Source organism: Mustela nigripes, chromosome 1 (genome assembly GCF_022355385.1).
Source record: "Mustela nigripes isolate SB6536 chromosome 1, MUSNIG.SB6536, whole genome shotgun sequence".
Lineage (NCBI taxonomy): Eukaryota > Metazoa > Chordata > Mammalia > Carnivora > Mustelidae > Mustela > Mustela nigripes.
In genome coordinates, this window is record NC_081557.1 from 69,970,537 (window position 1) to 69,988,422 (window position 17,886).

Genomic DNA, 17,886 nt, shown 5'->3' on the forward strand with positions numbered 1-17,886 from the left:
CAAAGTGAAATTGTCCTTTTTATCTGCTGACTATCCCCAGTGCAGTGTTCTTTACGTTGCTTGCATTTGTTAAACCAGGACCTGAGGAGACTTACCTCTTAAATAACAAGGGGAGAACAGAGGTCTAGTGACTCTAATATTATCCTGACATCAGCACTCCAGGGATTCTGTCTTCAACTAGCTGTTTTGTTTAATCATTTAACTGTTCTCATCCTGCTCTTTGTGTATAAAAAGAAAACAATATTTTCCCCATGCCTTATAAATGTTCCAGGGCTTAATTATTGCTTGCAAACTTCTCTGAGCTTTCTGAAAAAGAGTAGACATAATTATTCGATCTTACAGATAGACACTGCTTAGGGGTTTTTCTGAATGCAGAATGAAAAATAATACAAATTCATCGGAGTGAAGTGTGAGAGGTTTTGTAATGCTGATTGCATATCACTGGGGAACAAATTAAGCCCATCAAATGCCTCGAATATCAATCTCAAATCACACTGCACTTGAAACAGGGACCTGCCTAGTGTTTTATTTACAAGATGATCACTTTCCTCTCCAAATGAATTAGCTCTTCCACAATGTGTCGATTGGTAGAGTGGGAGTTTAGCGGGCTGGGAATTGTGTACTTCTTGACAACAGAAGACTTGTTGATGCCTAACTTTTGTGGATAGATTTTAAAACTGTTAAATGAAATATCACCATGGAATATCGATTATTCATTATTCTTGAAAATCAGGTTAAGCCCAGGATTGTATGTTCAGATTTATAGGGGAACTTGGAAACATTCTGATGCATTGGAAATGTTACCTTTAGAATATATTAAAGGCTATGATTTTTTTTTTTTTTGAAATATGGAGACTGTTTTGGGGAAGAGATACATCTAAAAATGCTTATTTCCAGGGCTGTCAAATGTCTTTGCATTTTTTTGAAATCTAAAGTCAGCAAGATAAAACTGACAACAGAAAGACATATAAGCTAATGAGGAAATACACAAAGGATCTAAATAGTTAATTCAGAGAAGAGTAATCCAAGCGACCAGTAAATATATAATAGTGGCTAAGGTTTTCTAGTGGTCAGCATAGTCTAAATTAACGTTAATAAAGAGCTGTTATTTATTTATTGCCACACACTAGAATGGCAAAGAAATAACAGAAGATTATGTCTCCTGCTGGAGCAGGTATGGTGGTGGAAGCAGAGGCCTCACATATATACATCACTATCAGAAGAACAAATATTACATCACAACCCAAGAAAGCAGTGCGAGCACATTTATTAAATCATACTTCCATTTCTTGGGGTCCTTGTAAATGTAAGTTCAAGTAGGTAAGGATAAATAAGAAATAAATCGAAGACCCATCATTAGGTGAAAAGTAGAACACATTTTGGTGAATTCAGATTGAGGAAAGAAGGGCTAATTTTCCACCAAAACTTACTTTCTCCTTCTTCTGTATTGATCAAATCATAGCTGAGATGTGGTTACCTGGCTAGGGGCTTCCAGGGTCCTCTTGCAGCAGGGGTGGTCTTTGTAAATCAGGTCTTGTCAAGGAAATGTGAATAGAAGTCCTGAGTGCCATTCCAGGGCTGACAGGTTCGCCTCCTACCTGTGCTCCCTCCTACTTGTTTCGAATCCAGAGTGGGACTAGCAATGGCTTCAAGGAAGTTAGCAACTTGGAAACTATGTATTCAGGATAATATCAGCCTGAATTACTGTATGGAACAAACCTGCCAGGGGACAGGGTACAACTGGCTGGAATCATTAGATGGAAGAGAAACTTTAAGGGTTTTTTTTTTTTTTTTCTTTGTTTTTGTTTTTGTCTTTGATGTTTCTTAGGTTGCTTTATTGTAGCAGTTTAGCCCTTTAATGAACACCAGGCCAAGCAATATTATATAACCTTTGGTAAGAAGGAGTTAGATCTATACCACCTGAGCTAGCCAGCTGAGCAGGGGGGATTTCATTATGTACAAAAAAGTTTCCATATGATCCAGTTTTTTCTAAAATAAATGCAAAAGCCTATAACCCAGTAGGACACACAAAGAAAGCTGGAGATTGAACTAACAACCAACCAACCAACAAATCAAGTTAAAGTCACCTAGGCAGGAACTGTCACATGCTGTATAATGTAGAATCTGAAAATAACAGAGATTACAAGGATAATTCTTTTTTCAAATTCTATGACTTTAATTTCTTACTTGACTTCTGAGTCCATTATGTTCTTCTATGCTATGTTTTAAATGTTTACTTAGTGTCATTACCTAGATAGTCTGTAAGTACTTCATAGTGATTCTCTTCCCGGAAAACAGCAAATAATAGACATGTGAAGCAAGCATTTTAGAGCACCTACAAAGTGGCAAGCTTTTGTGATGTATGCTGGGTGATACAAAAACTAAAAAAAGCCCCTATCTCTCAAGAATACATAGTCAGATGATGGAGCCCCTGGGGAGCACAGTCTAAGTGACCAGCTCTTGGTTTTGACTCAGGTCTTGATCTCAGGGTCTCGATCTCAGGTTGTGAGATTGAGCCCCACGTCAGGCTCTGAGCTCAGTGCAAAGCCTGCTTAGGACTGTCTCTCTCTCTCTTCCTCTGCCCCCCCCCCCCAAATAAATAAATAAATGTAAGAATCCACAGTCAGGTGAAAGAGGAAACATAAAGAGATAATTTCAGTAAAATTTAATGAATGCTTTGATATGGATATATATACAGAAAAATGTAGGAGATTTTTGAAGAAGGGTCCCTGTTCTTTATTTCAGAAGCTAGGCTAATTTTTAGGGATGACATAAACATGGTTCTTGTCCTGATAAAATTTCAATTTTTAATGTTGTGGGCCCTGCCCCTGGGCTTCTGGGGAAGCTATACTTGAACTTTAGCAAGGTCAGAATTCCTCAGCAAAACCTCAAAGCATGGGCTCTGTTTCTGCCACAAGCACAAAGTGTACATCTGCTTTGTTAAAGAAAATAACCAAAAAGGAGCATTCTGAACACAAAGATAAGAAAAAGTAAGAAATTTCCCAGTTTCTTATCAGATTAAAGTCCTACAGTCCTGCCTACAGTAGAAAGTTGAGATAAGGTCTGCATATTTCTGAAATGTTCTTTGTCAATAATTTGTAAATTTTTATGTAAAAAAATGTATATTACCCTACATTAAATGTCCCCTTGCTGGAACATTCTCATCTTTGTGAAGATCAAATATCAGGTAAATATTCTAACTTGGGCTTCAATAAAACTGTTCCATTTTTTTTTTTTTTTTAGAAATAAGTCAAGCAGAGAAAGACAACTATCATATGATCTCCCTGATATGAGGAAGTGGTGATGCAACATGGGGGCTTAAGTGGGTAGGAGAAGAATCAATGAAACAAGATGGGATTGGGAGGGAGACAAACCATAAGTGACTCTTAATCTCACAAAACAAACTGAGGGTTGCTGGGGGGAGGGGGTTTGGGAGAAGGGTGGGGTTATGGACACTGGGGAGGGTGTGTGCTTTGGTGAGTGCTGTGAAGTGTGTAAACCTGGTGATTCACAGACCTGTACCCCTGAGGATAAAAATATATGTTTATAAAAAATAAAAAATTAAAAAAAAAAAGAAATTCTAAAAGGTTTGTTCATTTTGCATTGACATCCTCAAGGAACTCAAGGGCCTGTGGGAAGTGGAGCTGTGTAAGAAAAGGTGTGAAAAAAAAAGTGTTCAGAGAATATTCTTTTCTGCTGTAATAAATATTCATCAGGAGTGAAATACGGTTCAGCTGGCTCCTAGTCCAGAGCTGCTTTGTGATGTTCCATGTAGTACAACTGGGTCTCAGAGCTTCTCTGACCAACACTGGTTCTTTGTTTTCTTTTTTCAAAAGGTGTTCATTTGAGAGAGAGTGACCACATGCAAGCTGGGGGAGGGCCAGAGGGAGAGAAACTCAAGCAGACTCCGTGTTGAGTGGAGAGCCTGAAGCAGGGCTTGATTTCACGACCCTGAGATCATGACCTGAGCTGAAATCCAGTTGGATGCTTAACTGAGCCACCCGGGCGCCCCCAATACTGATTCCTCGTATTCAAGTGTGTCTTGAGTTGACACTGCAGGATCCTGAGGGCAGGATCCAGGCCCAGGACAGCTGATAACTGAATGGTATGGGAAGAATCTACTTCGTAGTACAGACTAATTCCTTTAAGATGTGCTTGGCTCAAACACATAGGACAAAAACACCCACAAAAATTGTTGCAAACTTATTGACGCTCTTATTTACCTTCTGCTCATATTTCTTGGGTACTGACTTGCAACTTTTCACTTTCAAATACTTTGGAGACTATTCTAACAGAGGCGATGCTTGATGGATGGTTTCCTTAAGTGCTTAGTGAAATTTTGCTGGAACCATCTTTCTCTTCTGAATAATGATCCCAGAGAGAAATACTCTTAGACTCAGAGAGCTATAAACACTCAAAGTGGGAGGTATTTAAAGGTCATTCAATTTAACCACTCACACAATACTTCAGGTCAAGTTTCTGTGATGACATTTCAGGTCTTCTACAGACTGCCCCAACCAACTCTCCACACAGGTCTCATATTGTTCCTACATTTGCTCTTAGGAAGGCCAGACAGTTAAATGTTCATTTTAAAGTAATTGCTGGCATGTTTCATATGCTTATGTTGCTATCATCTCATTAGCATAACCATATGACTAAGTGAACAAAGAATTTAATTTGGATTTATATTATTATGTGAAATTTTCACTTTCAAATATAAGTAAGCATGGTATTAAAAAAAAAACTCCTTAAATGCTTTATGTTGGAATTCTTATGGGCCACTTGGGAATATAGGTGTAGATTTATCAGTATAAGAGAGAGATATAAAACTTGATGATTGTGAATGCTGCTAACTTTTTGTGCAAACATTGAATATTAAAAATGATATTAGATGATATTTAAATAATCTGATAATTAGGGAAGTGGTTTGATTATTATGAAAACACTGAATGAGTATATTAGCTAATTTTAGAAAGAATGTTATACCCTATCTGTTCCCCAAATGTGTACTGAAATGAAATTATAAGGAGGAAAATGGAAAATAGCTTGCAATGCAATTGTATTCTTTTTTGTATTGATTGTTTGGTCTAGTTGTTAGGTCAGTGATTGATAGAGGAATATTAAAGTCTCTGAGCAGGGCGCCTGGGTGGCTCAGTGGGGTAAGCCTTTGCCTTCCGCTCAGGTCGTGATCTCAGGGTCCTGGGATTGAGCCCTGCATCGGGCTCTCTGCTCAGCAGGGATCCTTCTTCCCCCTCTCTCTCTGCCTACCTCTCTGCCTACTTGTGATCTCTGTCTGTCAAATAAATAAATAAGATCTTAAAAAAAAAAAGTCTCTAACCACGAGTGTGGATCTTCTTCTCCCTTAAATTTTGTTAACTTTTGTTTCACTTACTTTGGTGCTCTGTTTTAGTTTCTTATAAATTAAGCATTGTTGTTTTCTTGATAAATTAAGCCATTTTACCATTATAAAATGCCTTTACTTAACGTTGGGAAATTTTCTTTGTATTGAAGTCTCTTTTGATACTTATCAAGTCATACTGCTTTTCTTTGATTAATGTTTTCATGGTATATATTTTTCCATCAGTTTTCTTTTAAACCACTTGTATCTTCATATTTAAAGTATGTTTCCTGTAGATAATACATACTTGGATTTAAAAAAAAATCAATTCTGAAAATCTTTGCCTTCCTAATTGGAATGTTTATCTTATTAAAATATAATATACCTATTGATAGAGCGGGGCTTAAGTCTATCGCCGTGTTTAAGTTTCTATTTATCGCTCTCTTATTTTTCTTCCTCTCATTTTTTATCTATCTTAGTCAGTCATCCCTCTGGGACTGTTTCATATGCTCCATGCTTATGGCCCATGTTGGTATTTTTCATATCATAGACCAGTCCCTGAAACACTGGTCAACTAAGCCCCAAGGTTGGAAGGAAGGCATTTTTGTCCTTATGGTTCTATCAAAATGTAAATTTATCTAAGCTATATTCTGTGACAATGGGGAGCTTTTTTACAGCCCCTTTTCACTAGTAGGACCCTTATTATTTTTTGACAGAAGTAGGATTTTTTGGTGGACTTGAATAGGGAGGGAGCAGTGCTGAGGTTCCTATGAGGGCAGAGTGTGCCATTTGTCCAGGGGGACATGATTAGGGATGTATTTTGCATTTGACCCCACAGCCATTTGGATGAGCTGCTTTTCAGCCACCATGTCTTAAAATTCATGTGTATTAAAGTCAGTGAAGCTCCACTTTTGGAAATGTGGATTTTCTGGCCATAGGGGAATTTGAGCTTGGTCCTGTGTAAGGCCTCAATCACATGCTTCTTGTTCTGCAGCTTGGTACAGATAACTTGGCCAATGTGGACCCTGGCCATTGTGCTCTGGGCTTACCAAAGGCACCAGGCACACCTGTCTGGAGCCCCTTAGCTCTATCATTGGACAACATGTTGACATGGATGATGTGGAAGGGCTGGAGCTGCACTCAGATGTGAAAACCATCTCTGCCACGCTCTTCTCCATATACTTGTTGGCACAAATACAGGCAGGGTCCAGGGCTTCAGAAGACAGCTGCTCATATTCACCTGGTCCCATTTGGCCACATAGTGGGACTTCATCCTCTTTTTCCTTCTTCTGCCCCAGGTCAAAGATGCAGATCTTGGCTCCAGGGACACCTCTGAAGAAGCAAGAGTTTGGATGTGGCTTGTTCTTACAATATTGGTAACAGCAGGCAGGGGGGTGGCCGATGGTGACACCAGGATCTCCAGTAGCACACCGAAGGAAAAGAGTAGGATCCCTATTTTAAAGCAATGGTGTGGGCTTTGGAATCCTACTATGTGGGAGGACTTTCAGTTCCAATACCCTTCAAGAGTTAAATTCCATTGACTGCTTCCATATATGGAGACCAGAAGGCTGTGTCTTTAGTCCAAATTACTGCTTTATAATTTTGTTATTTTTTAAATTCAGAGAGGTATTAATTTTGTTTTTGAGAATGGCTATTTATTTATTTATTTTTAATGAACATATAATGTATCATCAGTTTCAGAGATACAGGTCTGTGATCCATTAGTCTTATATAATACCCAGTGCTCATTATATCATATGCCTTCCTTAATATCCATCATCTAGTTACCCCATCCTTCCACCCATCTCCCCTCTAGCAACTCTCAGTTTGTTTCCTATGATTAAGAGTCTCTTATGGTTTTTCTCCCCCTCTGATTTTGTCTTGTTTAATTTTTTCCTCCTTTCCCCTGTGATCCTGTTTTGTTTCTTAAATTTCACATAGCAGTGAGATCATATGATAACTGTCTTTCTCTGATTGACTTATTTCACTTAGCATAATACTCTCTAGGTCCAACCACATCATTCAAATGGCAAGATTTCATTTTTTTGGATGGCCAAATAATATTTCACTATATATATATGTATTCACACACACACACACACACACACACACACACACACATACACACACACATACCCTCCACATCTTCTTTAGCCATTCATCTGTTGATGGACATCTGAACTCTTTCCAAAGTTTGGCTATTGTGGACATTACCATTGTAAACATTGGGGCCAGATAAAGAGACTCAGCAAATATCACAGAACATTTTACTACAAAATATAGTCACTCAGTTATTGCAAAACAATAGATAGGAACACGAGGAGGTAAAAATTGCATCAGGCTCTGAGAACTGTCTTTGGAATATATGTGTTTGAGACAATCTCTGAGCGTATAGAGAGTGTGAGATGGGGTTCTTGCTTTGGCCCCTTGACATTGTTTGAAGAAATATTAATCTCCTGGACAGCCATTCAGTGAGAGGTAGTGGGAAGGGACAATTCTCTATGGTCTTTTGTGTTTCTGCTTGTCTTACACTGTGAATTACTAGATGCCCCTTTTTCTGAACCATCTTTTCAAAGATGTTTATATAGTGAACAGCTATACAAATTGCTATCTAATATCAGCTCGATTTAGAGAAAGAATTTATGGATTCTCTGTGATTAATTTTTCAAGTACTTTACACTTAAAAGGGAACTCTATGGCTCTGGGCTTTCACAAGTCCCATCAGATGCTAGAGATAAAACAATATCCTTAGGGAATGCTGGAAGGACATAGGTAGCCCAGATGCCTCTGTCTTTTAGCCTGGGTGGCAAACTTCTTGTCAGTATCATCCATCAGAGCATTATAGTTTCTTTCCAGCATGATCATCAGTAGGAACAAATCTGTAGAGGCCACCCTAAACACATTATTTTTCCAAAGTGGGCATACTGGTACCCCCAGATTTCTCTTATAGTTCCCTTGCCTCCCTGAAACTCCTGTGCATGGCAACTAGTCTTTAAGGGTTTCAGTGGCCACAGGGGTTCTCTCATCAATATCTATTCCATGCCTCCTTCACTGTGGAAGATCTGTGCGGTTTGTTTGGGATCAGACCAACCTACTTCTCATTCCCTAACCTCAGTCTTCTCCTAAACACACAGTAGAGATTTCTGAGTTAGAGAGGAGTCATGATGAGATTTCAAAACAATTAAAACATTGTAAATCTTGGGCAATGTCAACTTGTTTTCCTACTGCAGCCACAGATGATCAGATCTCTTTGATTTGATATCTCTAAAGACTTGGAATTTGAAGAAAGGCCATCTTTCTCTCTCTTCTATACATTTTATTGTGATAAAAACTCTCAGAATTGCCTTTGTGTGCAGCTGTCTCTTATTTGAAAAGTTTTCCTGATACTGATATCATTTTTCTATCTCTTGTTCAGCAATAATTTCATAGGAACATTAGTTGTCAATTCTCCATTCTCACTCTCTTTGACACCCCTCCCTCCAACATTGACTTCTTGGCAATGACAGGTGCCATGAAGAGCCCTGGCAGAGAGGTGATATATTACTTCTTTTTTGCTCTCACCTTACTCACAACAGTCATTGAATTTGTTTTAGAGGAAACTAGAGCTGGCTCTGTGAGCAATTAAGTTGTCTTAACCAAACAAATGCAGTGACTGGAATTTCTACACGGCACAACGCTTCACATTTATTGCATCTGGGATTTGAGAAAAATCACACTTTAAAATGGTATGAAATGAGTTTTACAGAACAGGCAGAAATTCAATGTTGTATAGAAAATCATATAGGGTAGACTACTGAGAAATCAAAAATAAATAAGTGTAAGAGAAAATTATATGGTGGAATAGGGAAGGAGAAATAGAAACAAGAGCAAATAAGGCCTTTTAGGAATGATAAGAAAGGAGATGATATCAAAATAACAACTATTTTCTAAACACAGATTCTCCTTAGGAAAGCAATTTGGATACTAAGAACAGTCACAATTCTGCATTCCAATTATTTTTTTTTTTTTTTTTTTTTTAAATTTTATTTATTTATTTGACAGAGAACACAAGTAGGCAGAAAGGCAGGCAGAGAGAGAGGAGGAAGCAGGCTCCCTGCTGAGCAGAGAGCCCGATGCGGGACTCGATCCCAGGACCCTGAGATCATGACCTGAGCCGAAGGCAGCGGCTTAACCCACTGAGCCACCCAGGCGCCCCTGCATTCCAATTATTAAAAAAAAGTATTTTATTTTAATTTCTCCAGGGTACATTTTGTTACCTTACAATAATATCTTAGAAACATCATTTTAGGAGGAATTTGATCTTGATTTATAGTTTTACATTTTGTGACAAATCCCTTCAAAGATGTTAATGTGCTGGTGCTGTTTAGCCTGAAAGGGTGTCTCTCAAAGCTGATAGGTTACACTCAGGAAACTGAGGATCAGAGAAGGTGGTGACAACCTAGGAGATAAATCAACTTAACCACTCTATATGTTTTGACCCTGATACTAAATGATAACTGGCTTACTTAAGAGACAACTCTGTAGTCATTTTTGTCAATTTTCTGAATGATGACACACACATAAATTGCACCTGTTCTTATTTATTGATACTGGCAGAAGAATAAATGTCAGTTTGTACCAAAAAAATATCCAAACAAGTTTCCCTTGTATCCCTCTGAAGATCCCCCGAAGATCTTATTACATAATGATTATAAATACATATTTCAAGTTTGATGACCTTGAAGGAATTCTTGGTAAGATTAGCAAGGGAGAGAAGGGTTGCCCAACAAATAGACATTATGAGGAGATTTATAGGCACTTAGGGAAGAGGATTCTTGACATTTTTCAGACAAATGGTTATATAGAACCAAGAAACAGCAAAACTGCTGGTAGTAAATAATGTGTTCAAATTTAACATTCCAAAAAGGAGAGAAGGAACATTGTGAATGGGTTACAAAAGGAGGAGTAAGACTGGAGGAAAATTAAATTGCTGTAGAATATAAAGAGATTGGGGACTGATGGGCTGCAATCTCCATCCTTACTCAGTATGGATATTTTATGGCCCTGGGGCTTGTTTTATATTTTTAAAGAGCTGTTTCCTCTCTCCTGAAAGTCCTTATTTCAGAGAATTAGAATTTAAATCATCATTGAAATAACAATAAGATCGGAGCTTTAACAAAGTCTGACTGATGATGTAATAATCCTGAGTTGATCCTAGGTAAGCATTAACCCCTGAGCGATGGCAGTAAATAGGAAGGTTATGCAAATCCAGTGTAGGGCGGGGCTGCAGAATCCTGCCAGGAAAACGATTTACAGCCAGAATATTCAGGTGGAGTGAAAGTTCTGCTATTTACTTACTGCAATATATTCACTTTAGAAAAGAACATTGGCATACCTGAGTCCTTGTGGTATTGTGCATGAGTGTGATAACATTGTGTCTCTCATACTTCTCAAGATTACTGATAAAATCAATTTTTCATCCCTACCAGGACTACAGTTCATTGATCCTAGTACTTTTTTTTTTAACCATCTCTCATTCCTCGCTCTCCTTTCTTCCTTCAATCCCAACAGAGTCTGTGACCTGTCGTTATTGACTCCCTTTTAAATGTTTTCAGCAACTTTGCTCCTCTTGCTTCTTCCAATTTGTTTGGCAAAACCACTACTCTAGTTAAATCTACCCCTACATGCTTTGCACCTGCATTCATAAAAACTGAATGTAGCTGGAAAAACATAAAACCATGAGACGTGATTTCGCTCTTAATTCATGACCACTAATTTCAAATAGGCCTTTAGTGCTTCTATGACGATCATATTAAAAGCAAATATTTATTATGATAATTATATTGGATATTAATTTTATTTTCTGTTTTTCTTTCTGGTTAGATTTTTGTATTAAGATCACATTAAATCATATAATGTTAACTTCAAAAAATAATTTTCTTTCATTTTTCTACTGTCTTTACGAGTTTCTCCATGATGGGAATCATTTGTTCTTTAATGTTTGGTAGAACTTATCTGTAAACTATGTGGGTTGATTGAGAAGTGTGTGTGTGTGTGCATGTATGTAGACTTTGATTCAATTCAAATTTAAAAATGATTATATAGATGGTTTCAAATTTTTAATTGTTTTGAATTCATAAATTTGTTTCATAAGTGACATATTTCTAGGAAACAATGAATTTTAGCTGTATGTTCAATTCATGCATGGTATTCTTATTTTTTAAAATACTTAAAATCAATCGGTAATATGTCTCTTATTTCATTTCTAATATTATTAAATTTTGCTTTCTCTCCTATTTTTCATGATGTTTTTCCAAATTTAAGTATTTTATGTGTCTATACTAATATTGCTCTCTAATATTTAAAAAAAATATTTCTTTCAAAAATTAAACTTGGTTTTTATTTTTCTTATTTCCTTCCTTGAGGTGTTTTTGTTTGTTTGTTTGTTTGTTTTCTTTTTATAATTTAAAGTTAGTGTTTGGCTCTCTAATTTTCCATCTTTCATTTTTGTTTTCTTTTTTTTTTAAGATTTTATTTATTTATTTGATAGACACAGAGAGATCACAAGTAGGCAGAGAGGCAGGCAGAGAGAGAGGGGTAAGCAGGCTCCCCTGCTGAGCAGAAAGCCTGATGTGGGACTGGATCCCAGCATCCTGGGATCATGACCTGAGCTGAAGGCAGAGGTTTTAACCCACTGAGCCACCCAGGCACCCCCATTTTTGTTTTCTAATAGACACAATTAAAGTTATAAATATTACTCTAAGTATGACTTTGGCTGTATACCACTATATTTAATATGTATCATATTTAGTACCATTTAATTACAAGTATTTTAAGATTTATATGTTGATTTAATATTTAATCCATGAATTTTTAAGTGATGCATCAAGTTAATTTCTCTATGTATGGATTCTTAAAAGTTACTTCTTTTCAAAATTTTTTTCTAACTTAATTGCATCTTTTTTTTTTTTAAAGGTTTTATTTATTTATTTGACAGACAGAGATCACAAGTAGGCAGAGAAGCAGGCAGAGAGAGAGAGAGGAAGGGAAACAGACTCCCCACTGAGCAGAGAGCCAGATGCAGGGCTTGATCTCAGGAACCAAGGTCATGACCTGAGCTGAAGGAAGAGGCTTTTTAACCCACTGAGCCACCCAGGTGCCCCCTAAGTTGATTGCATCTTTATCAGAGAACATAGACTGTTTGATACTAATTCTTTGATATATGTTGAGATGAATTTGATCACTTACCATGGGGTGATTTCTGAAATATTCCTGTGCTTGAAAGAAAATAATCTCCCTGTTGGGAACAAGGTTCCATATATGTTTGTGAATCTGATTTATTTATCGTGTTCATTTTTTTGGTTAGTTTTTTGTATCAGTTACTGAGAAAAATATGTAAAAATCTCCCATTTTGAAAATGAATTTATCAATATTTTTATGTTCTTCCATTAATACTTATTTATAAAATTTTTAAAAGATTTTATTTACTTGCTTGAGAGAGAAAAGAGAGAGCATGGACAGGGGAGAAGCAGAGGGAAAGGGACAAACAGAGTCCATGCTGAGTGTGGATCCTGATGGGGGGCTTGATCTCACAACCCTGAGATCATGACCTGAGCCAAAATCAAGAGTCAATTCCTAACTGACTGAGCCACCCTGGCACCCCAATAGTAGTTTATAAATTTTGAACATATGTTATTAAATGCATTATCTTGTTAATTGCTCTTAGTATCATTATATCATGTCCTCTTTGTCTTTAAGAATGCTTTTTTTGGGGTATAATTTATTTTCTCTGATATTAATAAAGACTTCCTCTTGGGTGAACATTGGAGACACTACTAGTTACTGACTTTCTTTTTTCAGCCATTTATTTTTACTAACCAAACTTCGATTCTGTTCAGTGACAATAGCTACAGATAAAACACCCTATGTCTTAGCCTCTCTTGGTTGCCATATGCCATATTAGATTAAATCACATGTTATGTTTATTTTTCTATGTAAGCATAGTAATTTTCAGCAATTTGACGTGATCAAGCCTAATAATTTTGTCCTAGGAGATTTGTAAATGCAAGTCAGCAGGTGGAATTTTTGTGAAGACTATTTTAAAAAAACTCTATTCCGCTGCCCTGGTTTTTCCACCTCCTGTCCTTTGCCCTTTTCCTTCATTTCTTCTTTTGTGGTCTTTGGCCCACTGACATTATAGTGATGATATTATATCTGAAAGATTGAAAATGCATCTTAAACAGGATGGAAAAATTCTCAATAGCTCCTTCACCAGTTGCACCAACATTGCACTGCATACCCCTGGGTAAGGCATTACATGAGAAAAACCAGCCCCTAGTTAGTCCAGCTCCTACTCCTCTCTCGCTGTAATCACTGCTTTTGATGATAATGACCCGCAGTTAAGTAAGCAGCTGCAAGTAAATAGAGCTGGTTTCTTGTGCACAGGTGGACTCCCTCACCTTCTATTCCTCTATCCTTCAGACTGAGGGATGAGGGGACTCATTCTTGAATTCAAATAAACTTGTGATACTGTTAGAAAAATACATACTTGAGAAAAATAATAAGATGGATCTTTTTTGTTTGTTTGTTTGTTTGTTTCTCTATCCAGAACCAGAACATATATTGGCTAGTATGGAGGAAGGACCCTAGCAGCAGCTGCCTGGGTCCCAAGCCATTGACCATTCAAGGCAGGAGATACTAGAAAAAAAAATTTCTTTCTTTTCTTTTGTTATTCTTGTTCTTTTTTCTTTTCTTTTTTTTTTTTCCATTTACTTTCAGCAACACCTCTGCCTTTGGGAGAAGAGTTTTGTATTGTAGCAAACCTAGTCTGGAACATGACAGATGCGTTTGGGAATTTATGTGCTGAAGTATTCATGCCCCGGATTCTGGTTCTGAATTTTAGGGCCAATGGCATAATAATGACCCCTCTCTTTTAAGTTCCCATCATATGCTAGATAGTGTGCTAAGCAGTTAACATTTTTAACTCATTTAGTTCTTAGAACAATAGGTTGATTTTATTGTTCCCACCTTCATTTCTCAGAAGAAGCAACTGGGACAGTGAGAAGTTGAATAATTTGTCCAGTGTCACCTGGTCAGGATGGACTTGAGCTGGGATGGAACTCTGATGGCTGGACTCCAGAGCCTGTGTGATCAGGCGATCAGCCATGACTTCTTGGCTGCTTCTCCTGACCCTTGTGTAGAGTTGTCTTCCTGGAATTTTGAACCACATCAGGAAAGAAGTGGTGGTAAGGAGTGAAAAGCAAAGCAAACAAACGCAGGCTGTTCGCGAGGAAAAGCCATTACTGAAGAAGCTCCCAGGAGAAAAATGCTAGAGTTTCCCCACCGCGATGCTCAGATTTTATCCAGAAATAAAATCATCCATTTTTGCTACTTTGGGGTCCTTTGGTTGTAGGTAGAGCTGTGTGAAAAAGTTTCCTCTCCCACTGCCATCCTTTCAAAAACAAATCTGAGACCTTTCTCCGAGGTTTGGTCCCACTTTGGCTTCCATGGAGCAGCTTGCTGGAGTAGGAAGTGTGTTCTCTGAAGTCAGACAAGCTTGGGTTTGTGTTCCTCTTCAGCTACTTACTTATCTATGTGATCTCCATAACCTGAACATGTCACTTAATCACTTTGAGCCTTTATCTCCTTATTCATCACACTGGAATGTTAATTGTTAAACATGGCCTCGTTCATTCAGGCAAAAAGTACGTATTGATTGCCTGCTTTGTGCTGGTCACTGGTAGGTAATGTTTTGTCACAAGTAGGTCATAAATCATAGTCTTAGGTGCCATGAACTTATAATTCAGTGGAGAAGCTAGACTCCTGTGGTAAGTGCTCAGACTATTCCGCATACAGGTTGGTCAGGTGAGGAGTGTGGAACATTCGCATGGGAAGGCAGTTAGCAAATGTCAGTGCTTGTTCATTTCTTCCAGTCCTTCCCTTATTCTGAAGGAGACTACTGCTGACACCCCTTCCGTACATAAGTATGGTGTTATTTCAGAAAACTTCCTCTTGCCTAGGATGTCTTTTTTCCTTTAATATGTAATGTGGGTCTGAGGTTATGTTGTTTAACTACCTTGCAAAGCCCAACGAGGTGATTTGCGCCATGAGTCGTTTGCACCTTGGGCACCCTTCATCTCAGTCTTCATGTAATATTTAACAATTAACTTTACATCTTCTCCGGAAAAACAATTTGAGAATTCGAGAGAAAACTGTAACAAAAAAATCTCAAAATTTGGAGGAAGTGAAATAAAAATCAGTTTTGGGCTTTTTGCCTTATTATTTGCATATTATACTTAGAGAACTACTTATTATGGTTTTTGTTGACTGCCTCCCAATTACCCCACTCCAATTATAAACATGAAAAATGTGAGAATTTTAGATTAGTTTCTCCCAGAGTTGATATTAGAGTCTGGCACTTCTGGATTCTTGCCTTGTGTTCTGTTGCCAATTCAAACTCCCTAGGAATACAGGCAAACACATATTGCTTCACGTGTTTGTTTTTAATCCATAAGGAAGTAGGCTAAAATTCAGGAGGTTTCACACAGAGTTCCGGAAGAAGATTTTATAAAATACTTGCATTTTTTTTCTCCTGTCTTTCTTTAGTGTGTCTTGAATCTGTAAACCACCAGACTTTGAGGTTAGGTGGGGTTCAGTAGATCTATTTTTAAAATTTATGAAGGGGGAGAGTTAAATTCTCTTAGCTCAAACAACAAGAGGTGAACATGACTTGAAGATGTGTGCAGGTTTAATTGGGGGGGGGGATAAAGGGAACTGTGAGGTTCGCATTAAATTTGCAAATAATTTTTTCCAGGCTGTTTAGCAGGATGACTGGAAAACATCTTACCTCTAAATTGACAAGCACTACTTCAGATCAGTTTATATTAGCAGGTGTCTTTAAAAATATTGGCTTTTAGAAGCATTTTATATGAGAACATCTACACTTATCAGCTACTAACCTTGAAGCCACGAGAGCCTTTCTCATAGCTTTTTTCCTTGTAAGCCAGTAGTGGCTGAAAACATACAAACCCCCAGAGTGGTGAGACTGGGGGTTAGTGGTTGTAAGGAGAGGTCTGTAATGAATCTTCAAAACTATACAAAAAAACACAGCCTTTTGTGATTTGGAAGTATTTTACAGTAACTAGAATAATTTAGTCTTAAATTTTTAGTATAGTCTGTCTAGAAGATGACATAGCAATGGCAAAAGCTATTTCTACAATTCAGTTTGTGAAATATCTTTAAGGAAATACCCTATTAATACTCTGTAGGTGGGTGATTGCATATCCAAAGAATTTCATTCTGCAATAAAACCTTTATCAAGATTTAATTTCCATGAAAGCAGAAAGGCAGAGGTATTTGGGATCTTTGCATTAAATCATAATTAAAACTCATCTGAGGTTACCCACAAATATTTAGGATTTTATTTAATTGAACCCAAGGTGAAAAATAAAACTAATGAATGGCAAAGTTCATTATACAACTTCCAGTTAATGTAATAGTCCAATGATTGCTCAGAAAACCTAGGATGATTTAAACATACACACATACATATATGTAATATATACATGTCTGTATTGTTTTGTTTTCTCATATAAGGAATGCATGCATAGCTATAGGCATGTGTGTGTGTGTGTATGTGACACATTATATTATTTTCAGAGTCAGATTCATTTTTACCAAAAAATAGACACTTTTTTCAGTGAAGATTCCAACCTAATTCTTTGAACTTGGATTATAGAATCTCATATTCTGCTCTCCTGTAAGTTCGATTTTATCCTTTAGAGTCCAAAAGTGGGAATATAATATAAAAGCTTTAAGCTTCCTTTCTTGCCTCAGAAAATTGCACAGAGATAGTTCCAGTAATCAAACCCATAAAATATGACTTGTTTTATGAGCGAAGATGTCCAAAAAGCTTAAGAGTAACCTTTGAATTTCTGTGGAAAATTATTAAGCCTTCTTTGATGTCTCGTTCTATCCTCAGCTGCACATGCCTGATAGTGAAGTTAACGAAAAGTAACAAATATTATCCCAGAGAATGCACAAAATAAAGGAAAGTGGTTGAATGCTCTGAAGCTGGACATGTAACAGCATCAGGTCCAAGGAGAAGGAGTTAGATACTAGGCATGTCCATTAAGGACCCTGGTATCTTCTCCATCCATGCTCCACCCCACCTTCCCCAAGAGGAAGAGACTGCAGGCTCTCTGCTGTTCAGGATATATTTTAAAACTTTTCATGGTGTGTGAAATGGCCCTTTTTTCTAAATAGACTATGGATATCATCATTTCTAAAGGTGAACCTGAGTACATAAGCTTGAGTACAAAACTGAAGATAAAGACTCAACAAACTCAAACTGAATGAACTTAGAATTTGAATATATAGAGCCTTGAAGAAAAATCCAAAGTAACACAAAACTGCTGGGGACCAATATTTAAGGAATGCTAGTCATGCACATTTGAAAGATTGCTCTCAGCTATTAATATCCTTAGAATGTTAGCTCAGTGTTTCTTATACTTATGTAATGGGAAGATCTCCCTTAAACAGAAGGAGAAGCCTCTGTGTTGACTTAAATA

The 17,886-nt window shown here is 37.3% G+C and overlaps 1 pseudogene; it reads right to left on the reverse strand.

The window, feature by feature from the left end:
• Positions 1-6,105: 6,105 nt before the first annotated feature.
• On the reverse strand, positions 6,106-15,424 carry LOC132019094 (large ribosomal subunit protein uL16-like; annotated as a pseudogene).
• Positions 15,425-17,886: the final 2,462 nt, after the last annotated feature.